Raw genomic sequence first — 9668 nt, 5'->3', positions numbered from 1 at the left:
AAAATAAAGAGACCCATAATTACATATATTTCTAAATATAGTGATATAAATCCCACATTTATATACTAAAACTATTGTTATGAACACATAATTTTTTTTTCCAGAAATAGAGAGGATCTTACTCTAAAAACACTACTTATATAATAAAATTACACCAATGTCTATGTTCAATATAGACCCAATATTACTATATGATAAATTGCAATGCTTAAGTACCGTTAGGAAAATTAATTTTCATACTTGAAAATTAGTTGTAAGAGACATAAATGGAGAGTGCAAGGGAGGCTTTTTTAGAGGAGTTGGGGTTGGTAGTGTTTTTAGGGCAGAGCTTTGAAGATGTTAGTTGTTAAATAGATTGAAAAGGCAATAACTCTTTGATTAAGCAAATTTCGGAGCATGACAAAGTGAGAGTAGGAAAACAAATTTGTGTGTGCAGATGCCCTTGCAAAAGCAAAGATTAATAGTGTAGGATTTGGGAAGGACTTTCAAAATCCAAACTTTTATCATTAGACCATACACATACACAATTTTGTTGTTTTTTCTATTGGCTTAGGCTCTCTTTTCTAAAAAAAAAAATTAACTATTAATCTAACTTTTTTTAACAATGTTAATATTTTAAATAATTATTAGTACTATTTTAAAAAGCAAGATCGAACTCTATGTTTTTATTTTGGAAATTTCTTCATCCACCTCCTAATCTTCTTGGCCACCTCCGGTGAATTTACCACAATACCCCTATTTTCGAAAGTTTATTTCCGAAAACATACTTTTTTTGAAAAAAAAAAGGTGTTTTCGGAAATGTATCTCCGAAAAAGTGTTTTTTTAATATAAAATATTGATTTCGGAGATGCATCTCCGAAATAAAGTTATTTTTCAGAAAATGTGGTGTTTTCGGAAGTTCATCTCCGAATTCACCCCCCTTGGAGGAATTCGGAAATGTACTTCCGAAATATTGTCTGGACAGAAGAAAGATGAAAAACAAGAACGATTCGCTTTATTTAATCGGGTGAAGATTACATCGATCACATTACATAAGATTAAAGTTACATATTATTAAACACGGGTAGGTGGGGATGAGTCAACATTTTGATAACGTCGTCCGCCGATCTTTGAAGTTTCGCGTCCAACTCGATCGGGCCCTTCGAAGAAAATCGGTCGAACGTTGTCCACATAACCGCTAAATCTTCGTCGTTCTTGATCTCAAAAGGTGTGAATTCAATGGCTCCCTCGTCGTTAAACGATGGCGAGCGGTACTCGAGCTTGACAACCTTTCGATTCTCGGGATAGCGCAAAAGCGTGTTGGGCGACGTTATCAACTCCGTAAACGGAGTTTCGCGCGAGAAGCGAAATTGGAATGGCATCGAGTAGCCGGTGGTGAAGTAGACGAATGCTAGGTGGGGGTAGGTTTGTGTCATTTGTGTTTTGTGGTGTGAAGAGGATGAAGAAGAGTGTGTTGTATTTATAGACTTATTGGAGCAATGATGGCCCAACAAACCTTATCATGCCTCAGGGGACTTTTCGGAAATGAACTTCCGAAAATTGGAGGCAGACTAGCATATTTCGGAAGTTCATTTTCCGAATTATGCAGAAACAGAACAAAATTTTGCATTTTGTTGATTGCTTAGTGTGTTGTGTAAATTGAACAAATTGAATTCAAAATAAACATAAATTAGAAAAAGATGACATAAAACATACTTATATTATATATGTATTGAATCGGTCCGATTTTACATGATAAACAACAATACATACAAAAATGGTCATTACAAACAAAAAACGATCCGGAACAAACTAAAATTCACCGAACCAATCGGTGGATCCTAAGTCCAAAATAGGTACGTTCTTCGTCTGCTCTCTATTTTGCTCGCGCTCTTGGCTCATCATTTCTTCAAACTCCGCCATTCTCCAAACGAACGGATCCGGCCAAGTCTCCGCCTCATTTGAACGATGTGTCGTCCATTGACAAGAAGTAGCCGGTATAGGACACCCCGGTTTCAAAAACACTTGGACGAAGTGCCGCGATCGTAGATACCCGATGCATATGATGCGGCTTGACGCGTCCAACGGCGGTCGACTATGAAGTGGAAAGAAAGTCTCACTTAGTCCAAACCTCGTCAAATCGACACACACCATATCATATACACTTGCTATTAGATGACCCATCTCATGGAATGACATCCACTTCGAAACCGGAGCGATACCGGTAAGTGATGGAACAAGTGAATCATGAATTTTCGCAAACTTTTCTTGATTTTCATATAGTCGGCCGTAGATGTCCCGATACGAAGTCAACTCCGCAATGAGTTCCCGTCGGACTAAAGTGTGATTATTTTCCCCTTTACCGAGCAAACCCGCAACGGCCCGATATCCACAATTGTCGTCGCCTCCAACATCAACGATGTTATCGATATATTTGTGCATAAAAAGTGGCATCTCATCAATGTAGACAATCGGTGATTTTTTGATCGGCGGTGTGCGAGGTGGCTTCGAAATACGGGCTCCTTTGTTACCACTACACTTGGACTTCGGTGTCGGTGAATCCGGGAATGATGCATCAACATGTTCAAAGTAGGATGGAGATCGTTTTGTTGATGTGTCTTCTTGTGTAACTTTGGACTTTTTCGGTGCACCTTTCGTTTTAACCGGTTGAGATGGCGGTTTCAAATCGGTGGTCTCCGGAAATGCAATTTTTCGCAATTGTTCTTTTATGTGCATTTTGGTGGTGTCACCCACTTTAGCAAGTTTCTCCATTATCACTTCCAACTCGTCGGAGATGGTGATTTTGGAGTCATTTTCCTTCGGCGGGTCAAAATCATCAAAACGAAGTTTCTTCCAATGGTCGGCTACCTCATCCATGCGTATTGGTGAATTCAACTTCTTCTTTTTTGAAAGTATACAAGCACATGGAAGGCCGTATGTCTTTCTAATGGTACACCCACATAAAGAACTATCCGGCCCCGTGGTCTCCGACCGCTTCGCTTCATGAAACAAAAAATTCAAACCCGTCCGGGATATGTTGTAAATCAATTGGGAGAATAGAATTTGGCCCTTATACCGGTGTTCCATAACCGTCTTGCTCCGACCGAACGATGTTTGAATTTCATTGTGTTGATTTTGGAGCATTTGGTTGACGGTGTCCCACCCCCGACACAAATCTCCCTTGCTATCACCCAACCACCTCTTGAAGACCGCATGTGCGGATTCAACTCGGTTAGTCGTGGTGCAACCAAGATGTCTAACTTGATTTGTCCAAGCGCACACGACTTTTTCTCTAACTTTGTCAAGAATGGTGGATTCGACGTAATGATAAAATGTCTTAATGGAACCACACAAAGACCTAAAGTGTACCAATTTCTCGGTATACACCTCTTCGGAGTGTGCATCCAAAATTTCCCTCCATGCCGCCATTATCCTCTCAACCACAACACCGGCTTTGATAACTTTACCGTTTTCATCCGGCCTATCTTTTGTCCCAACCGCGGGTTTCAACTTACTTCTCACGTTGCAAGTTATGTGATACCGACAAAGTAACACGGTCGATGTCGGGAAGACGGTATCAACCGCATTCATCAAAACATTGTCCCGGTCGGTGACAATGACGTTTGGCATAACCTCTTGATCAACTAACAAAGACTTGCAAATTCCCAAGGCCCATGTAAAGTTGTCTTCTTTTTCACACTCCAAAAATGCAAACCCGACCGAATAAGTCTTGTCCGTCGAGGTCACACCAACTATCTCTAGAAGAGGAAGCCTATATTTGTTTGTCTTGTACGTCGAATCCATGACTAGAACGGTTGGAAATGTGTTGAATAATTTGATACTTTCGGGATGAGTCCAAAAAATATCACGCACCGTAACTTTGTCCTCGGAGGTTCGGAAGCTTGAAACATAATTGTTATCGCCTAGTAGTTTCAAAAGTTGTTGCATTTCCGACCGAGGGCCCATATTCAAAACTTTGAGATTGTGTCGTTCATTGTAAACTTGTTTGATATTTGAAACGCTATCCGGTTTCTTACGCTTCAAATCGGCAAGTATGTTGCGACGCGCCACTTTGACTATCGTTAAGTCCGATATCACATTCCTCTCTTCGCGGGACAAACGACACGCCATTGGATGTCCGTGTAACTTGACATCCAAGGCATGATTATGAATTCCACAAATTACGGTTAACCGCCACAAATCATCAACCCTCCGAGTAGCACGCAACTTAAAAGGGCACCCGCACTTTCTCGATCCCGTGTCGTCGTATTTTAGCACCCGGTTTGATTGTACATAACTCCCACCCCGTTCGCAATTCAAAACAACAAAAGCTTTCCGCCTACTATTTCCGTTGTCCGACCTTAAAATAACAATTCCAAATCCAAGTTTACTAGCTTCGTTCCGAACCCACTCAATCAATTGTTCGCGACTACCGAAGCTCCGATCATTTGTAAATTCTTGCCGAACATCAACCGCATTGATCATAGGATTAACGTCGATAACCGGATCGTTATTAACGCTGACAACTACTAGATCGTCTTGCACAATGTTGTCCGGATGCACCATACCTAACAAATGAAAAAATTAGCAAAAGTTGGCCAAAACAGTTTTTTTTACTGCCAGGGCATATTTCGAAAGTTCATTTCCGAAATTTGTTAGGTAATATATTTCGGAAATGAACTTCCGAACCACATCAGTTTCAGCATAAATTTCATCAATCAATATAGTGAAATAGGGGAATAAATGAGTGATGTTTACCTGAAATTGTAGCTTTCTATGCTCCCTTTAACGTGATCAACGGTTTGAAACTTGATTTTAGGACGAAAAATGGATTGAGATTGATTGGGTTTTGGAGAGGGTTTGGGGAAGTTTTGGAGAAAAATGATGAAATAGTGAAGGAGGGAAATTTGTATATGCAGCAATATTTTCGGAAATGAACTTCCGAAAATATTCACGGTTTTTGAATTTTTTTTTACTTCGGAAATGTATCTCCGAACTTTTTTGGTGTTTTCGGAGATGCATTTCCGAAGTCAAAAAAAATTCAAAAAAAAAAACTTCAGAATGCATCTCCGAAGCAGGGGCAGTTTTGGGTTTTCGCTGGGGGTGACCCCCATAGGGAGGTGGGTAAAGAAATTTTTTTTTTTTACATCAATCTGCTTTCATTTTATTTATTACACCAATAAACCAACCTTAAAATTCAATTATTTTATAGTAGTGTACAACACTATTTACTATATAAGCCACTTGGAATGATATGGAGAGGCAGGTGTGATGTGTTTATATAAGTATTTTTTTTTCTGAAAAGTAGAATATAGATTTAAACAAATAAATAAAAGACCACTGATAATGTGTCAAGTGTTAATCACGACAGCATCAAAGAAGATATTCCAATTATAAATTTTATTGATTTATTTATTTTTTGAAGATCAAATGACACATGATTATGAAATTGGTCAACTCTAATAGTATTTAACAAAACCTTTCCTTTAGTATTTTATTTCTTCACCGACAATATAGGATTGACACGGTTTTAGGTATGAGTATGTTTGGCATTGGTAATTGTGATGTCAACCTTAAATTGAAAAGTTTGGAATGTTATTTATATCCAATGTAGGAGATTGTGTAAATTTATGGGAATAGTACAATATATAGTATAACATTTTCTATGAGAATAATAATGTTAGGTTTTTTATGAGCAAGAACTTCAATAAAGAGAAGTTACTCCAATCGGTTACAAATAGGATTTATTTTTCAATAGTAAATGTTACAAGTCAAAAAGGATAAATTACAAAAACGATATATTTCAAGCGACAGAGTCGGTGTTAAGACAGAGATTGCAACAGATATGGATAGTGTCTCATTAGTGAGAAAAATCTTGAGGAGATTGGAGGAATTTGTAAAAGTTAGAGTCGATCATATATTTAGAGAGGCAAATTTTTGTGCAGATGTCTTAGTTAAATATGGTGCTACGAGTGGAGGAACTAAGGTATTTAGAGATATATGTCCTGATTTTATCAAGCAGTTAGTGATTTCGGATGCTAGAGGGATCTCCCTCCCTAGAAGTATTGTGTTGTAGTTTTCTTTTCCCTTGGGGCTAGGCCCTCTCTCCTAAAAAAACATAAATTAAAAGTTTGGTCATGGTTTGTGTGAGATTTTGAATCGAACTCTGTTTTTTTGACATGAATAGCTTTTTGGTTTGACAGAGTTTAAGCATGTTGTCAAAGTCTGTTCATATGTTGATGTCAAAGTCATGCATACTGTAGTCAAAATATGTTCTAGCATGTAGTAGTGGATATTGCTAGGTTTGTTAGAATGTCGAGTTGAGTCTTTTGTTTAGTCTAATTGTTTGAATTAACTTGTAGCTTAAGTTAACGTAATAGTCTATAAATAAACTAGTTCACTCAGGTTATTGACAGAGGTTGGTTGTTGTTATTCACTTATAATTTTTGAATTTGATTAAGTGAATAGTAAAACAGTTATAACCAATACTAATTTTATTCTTCTTCTCTTTTCTCTCTTTCGTAAAAATCTAATAGGATTTCTTTTCTTTGTTTACTTTTAAAGCGATTGAAATTTATTTTTAATGGCTTTTTGAGTGCTCTTTGTACCCACTTAATTTAAATTTATTTATAAAAAACATATAAGTTAGAGGACAATTTACTCAATTGGAGTTAGAATACGAAACAACTTTATTTATCTTGTTAATGAATCAGATTCAAGTAATGGGTTTAACATTATTCACCACATCCATCAAATTAGTTAGTTTCATGTTGACGAGGGTGATATTCATTTCTATCTAAATATTCTAAATTTCTAATATGTTGTCTGTAAGAAAAACAAGAATTTAAACTTATTAGTTCCTTTAATGCAGTTGTTGAAAGATAGAAAGTTTGACATTTCATCATCTTTCCATGTAGTCGGGTGTGAACCTAACCAATTAAGAATACTTCAAATTTCTTTAGTCACCTTACACGAAGAGGACAAATAATTTTGTGTTTTTTAATTGTTGAAACAGAAAATACAATAAAGTTGGTTTAGATCTCTAAGAATTCCTTGTTGCAATGAATTCAATCTTGTTGGGAGCTATATTGAAGAAGTCTTCAACCAAACACAACGAATTTGGATACAACAATTGACTTCTATAACCTCTTCAATGCTAAAATCATGCTGTTGTCTAATTAATTCCCATTTTAAGTGTTGCATAGAATTCTACTCTTTCAACAATCTTAATCAAATTTAAACAAGATATCAATAATGCGAAGGAGGTTGACTCTACAACATCCAAAGGTCTATCCTATACAATATTCCACTTCAATACACCATTAAACCTTTTATCAAAAAAAAAAAAAAATACACCATTAAACCTTTAACACATTTCATCAATTTTAGCTTATTTATTTAATGCAATTAAATGTGAATTTTGATACCTTGACCTTAATGCTATTACTCCAACCCAAATGTCCATCCAAAATAAGCACGGAAGACCACGGTAGCGCCAGGTGCGAGTTTAACACTATCCAAATTCGCATTTGAAATTACTACTCAAATCCAAATTAAAAAACTATTCGGGTGGCAAGATAACACTCTCGTTCACATCCGTTGAATTAAATTTTTTTACCCGAATCCGAACCCGCAGTAAAACACATAAAATACAACAACAACATTGAAATTTTCTATCAATGGGCACTTAAGTAATTTCATGTCTAAATCTGCACCCGAAATATCAGATGACACCCGAATCTAACTAATTCAAATTTTCATCCGTTAACTCGAATTCGGGTGCAGGTGGATCCGCATGTTTGGGTCTTCCATCCCTAAAAATAAGGTTGCATTTCCATTCTCTAATTTCAAGAAATAATATTAGTGAACCAATTCATATCATATAATCTAGTACTCCGCTAACAACTAAACCTTTCCACAAGAGCGAATTTGAGAAAATTTCTTTAGCCACCTCCCTATGGGGGTCACCCCCAGCGAAAAACCCAAATTACCCCTGCGTCGGAAATGAACTTCCGAAGCTTTGATTTTTTTAAAAAAAATTTCACAATTCGGAAGTGCATCTCCGAAAACACCTCATGGGGGGTGTGTTCGGAGATGAACTTCCGAAAACACCTTATGAGGGGTGTCTTCGGAGATGAACCTCCGAAAACACCTTTGTTCAGATTTTGGGGGGTTTCGGAAATGCACTTCCGAATTATGCAGAAACAGAGATTTGTTTTTATGTTTTTCTTAACAGTTTCGTATTTTTAATTAAAGGAAACCGGAAAATAAAATAAGCGACATATAAAGGTGAAAATACTAATATGATAAAAAAAAGTAATATATACAACCGATCTGAATCCAAATAATAATAATAATGTGCGAAAGATACAATCCGAAAACAAAAAATAAATAAACCCGACCACTACTGGGTGTGCCTAACCCTCTCTCCCTGGGACCTCCTCTGCCGCCTGTATGCCGCCGCACGGCCCGCATCAGTGACGATCATCTCCATCACGGCCACTGCCTCTGGACCGCCCTGCTGAACGACACCTCGATCCAACGCGTCCCGCCCAAGCATCTCCATCCGCTGGCAAATCGGCATGAGATCAATGGCGTGGTCATCCTCGGCCTGCTGGTTCTCCAGGATCTCCTCGTGTGCTGGCCTAGGAGCGCCGGGAACGTCGGGTCTCAGCAGAGGATGTGACACCCGATAGAACCATGTGACGTATCCCTCCTCACTGTGCCAGTCCTGTGTGACCCGAGTGAGACGGTACTCCTGCGGTACCACATGATGCTGCCAGTCCTCCCATATGGCAGTGAGCTGCACTCGGGTCACTGTGTCGGGAGCAGCCTCAAAGGGTGACCTGGGTATCCGCTGCACGAATCCGAACTAACGCATGCACCGCTCAGGGAGATACCGGACCATGATAGTAGTCCCGCATGCCAACCAACCAGAATATAGAGATATGCCGTCAAAGGGGACAATCTGAGCGTAGTCGCTGAACGGCCTCCAGGTGACGTCGTCGTGCATCGTGCGGTCCAAGTACAAATGGTATGGTCCCACCGCATCGTTCCCCCTCTGGAGAGCGTATCTGGCGGCCCTGGGCATGGCGTCCACGTACGCAGGATCGATGTGAAAGCCGTGGATGCGGGAGAAGTAGGAGATGATCCAGCTTTGAAACAGAAAGACGATAATGTATTAAAAATAAATACGAAACACAAATAAATAAATAAATACGATAATGTATTAAAATAAAACTTACCGTAAGTAGTGTGCAGGATCCGACCAACTGCCTCGTCCTCTAGTTGGAGGCCTCATTCAGCTTCTGGTAGAGGTATGCCAGAGTAGCTGCCCCTGTTAGCTGAAGATTTCGTTTCATATTGTTTGTCCTTCGAAGAGGTTGAGAATCGAAGGAAGAGATGGTTATTGATGGTCGTCCCTTAAAAAGTAAAAGAATGGCTACTGATGGTCATGCCTCGAAGATACAGACTTCTAAGTTCGTTGAAGATAGTGAACACTGAAAGACTAATGAAAGCATATGTCTTCGGGACTTAGACAAAATTTTTAAAGTATATATTTAAGTGTTACTACTTAGCGTGTTTTCATAGTGTTTTTACACTGCCACGCGTCGAAGACGGACTCAGGCGGGAAGATTTGAAATTCGAAGACAGTATCGTAACTGTCCAAATACAGATGGCTTCGCTGG

This window comes from Vicia villosa, linkage group LG2 (assembly GCF_029867415.1).
Source record: "Vicia villosa cultivar HV-30 ecotype Madison, WI linkage group LG2, Vvil1.0, whole genome shotgun sequence".
Classification (NCBI taxonomy): Eukaryota; Viridiplantae; Streptophyta; class Magnoliopsida; order Fabales; family Fabaceae; genus Vicia; species Vicia villosa.
Note: the sequence above shows the minus strand (reverse complement) of the source record.